The sequence below is a fragment of the Elephantulus edwardii genome, unplaced genomic scaffold (assembly GCF_000299155.1).
Source record: "Elephantulus edwardii isolate Elephantulus edwardi_28Jun2011 unplaced genomic scaffold, EleEdw1.0 scaffold00009, whole genome shotgun sequence".
Classification (NCBI taxonomy): Eukaryota; Metazoa; Chordata; class Mammalia; order Macroscelidea; family Macroscelididae; genus Elephantulus; species Elephantulus edwardii.
In genome coordinates, this window is record NW_006399759.1 from 22,373,756 (window position 1) to 22,376,060 (window position 2,305).

Consider the following 2,305-nt stretch of genomic DNA (forward strand, 5'->3'; position numbering starts at 1 on the left):
GCAATGAATGAATGGAAATCCAAAACCTCTGTAAAAAAAAAATTGACTGACATGGGAAAATTTCAGGAAGTACCATGTGAGCAGGAGCCAGCAGTAATGAAGAAGAAAATGGAAACTGCGTTGAAGACACTGACAAAATAATAAGGCCCCAGGAATCAGTGTGATACCAAATGACTTGTTTCAATCAACAGATTTCTGCCTTGGATGCATTCACCAGTTTATGCTAAGAAATATGGAAGACAGTTGTCCAGCCAGTGGATTGGAAGGGGTCCACATTTGTTCCCTTTACCAAGAAAGGTGATCCAACAGAATGTGGAAACTATTGAACAATATCATTAATAGCACATGCAAGCAAAAAAAATGCTGAAGATAATTAAAAATGGCTAGAACAGTACACAGGGAACTGCCAGAGTTCAAGCATGATTTAGAAGAGGCTATTGCACCAGGGTTATCATTACTGATGTCAGGTGGATACTGACTGAAAAAGTAAAGAATATCAGAAGCAAAAAAAAAAAAAAACATATCAAACTCATTGTCATCAAGTCAGAACTGACTCATAGCTGACTCTTCAGTAGATTTTCCAAGAATACCAATCACATGGGAGGAGCTTGGCCACTTTTTTTTTTCTCCCTTGGAGCCACTGGTGAAATGGAACAACCAGAGAGGCCCCACCTTGGGTTAGCAGCACATCTCCCTACAAGCAATGCAAGCAGAGCTCCATTCTATTTATACTCTTTATTATTGCTGATATTTAACTTCAGTTTTCCTGCAGATCAAATAGTGTTCTTTCTTTCAACTGTAAGAATATACATTTTGAATATTTTTCATTCAATTAATTTTATTTGTTTTCTCTAACTCAGAATCTTTACATATTACATGATTTTTTTTTTCTTTTTTCTGCTGTACACTAGGACTTTGGTTTCTCCACAAAGTTCTTACGAACTGGATTCTCTGATTTTTTTTTTTTTTGTCAACCAGCTTCAAGGAAATTAATGTATTTAATATGCTTGCTCACAGTTTGGCCCACACTCAGTGATTGTTTAATCCAAATATCTGAGCAGCAAACTGAGCTGATCCTTCTGGAGAAAGTACAGTTGAACAGCCAGGACCACTGGGTAGTTGAAGCGAAGACCACATATCCTAAGCACTGCAGCCTGCTGTGAAGGCAGAACAGCTCATCACTGAATACGCAGGGTTTCCAGACATCGCTGGTCCCAAACCATTGCTTCTTTCCACCACTGCTATAAATACAGCATGTTGTTGTTGTTGTTGTTGTTGTTGTTATGTGCCATCGAGTCGTTCGCGGCTCATAGCGACCCTATATACAACAGCCCTAAACCCTGCTCTATCCTGTGCCAATCGCACTGCCTCTGACACACTCATCCCGATTACTCCAGTTACTGAATCAATCAATCTCATAGAGGGTACTTCTTCTCCTGCGCTGTCCCTCTACTCTGCCCAGCATTATGTCCCTCTCCAAGGACCTGTCCCTCCTTACAACATGTCCAAAGTATGTCAGACGAAGTCCCATCCTCGGAGTTTCATCTGGTCCTTTGTGGGCAGATGTCACCCAAAGTTTACACAGAATGCCAAATTTTCCACACACTTCCTTGATTTTTTTCACAGTCAGAGAGCTTAGTGGTTGAGCCCATCAAGATGACAACTCTGCACTGACTGATTTCAGAGGCAACTCCACTCTCTCTGCCACCCATTCAAAATGTTTCTTCACCATCAACTTAGGGAGTTACTTCTTTAAGATTACGGTATGACTGCTTGTCGTCAACAAGCATGCCCTTCTGGGGCAACCAAGTTCTTTCCAGTATTTCAAAAATGATCTTGTGGCATGACACATAATATCCACTTCAGTGCTGCTCCTCAGACCACTGTGGGCCATTAACGGCATCATCCTCAAAAAACACCTCTGCTTTAGGTGGTCAAAACTTATATTCTCCCTTGGTGCCAGGGTTTCTTTTCAGAAAAGAACAAGTTGGCTATTATTCTACAAACCCATGCAATTGGGATAATTTCACATTGGGAGGCAATGAAAGATGTCTCCTCACATCTTCTTGTCAAAACAGTTTTGACACCTGCTTTCTGGAATGACTGAGAAATACAGCTGGTAGTTTTACTTGAAATTGCAGCTTGAATTGCAACTGCCAGGTGATTCTTTTGAGCTGTATTTCCTGCTGTAATCTGGTCCTTGGACTTCAGGATGACTTTTCCTGTGCTATCTAACAATTTGCAGACTTCTTTTGGAACTCCCACATAGAGTTTTCTCCCAATGTGGTACCACACAGGTTGCCAT

At 41.0% G+C, this 2,305-nt stretch overlaps 1 pseudogene; it reads right to left on the reverse strand.

The window, feature by feature from the left end:
* The window catches only part of LOC102845621, a 16,917-nt pseudogene extending 14,612 nt beyond the window's left edge, over positions 1–2,305 (reverse strand).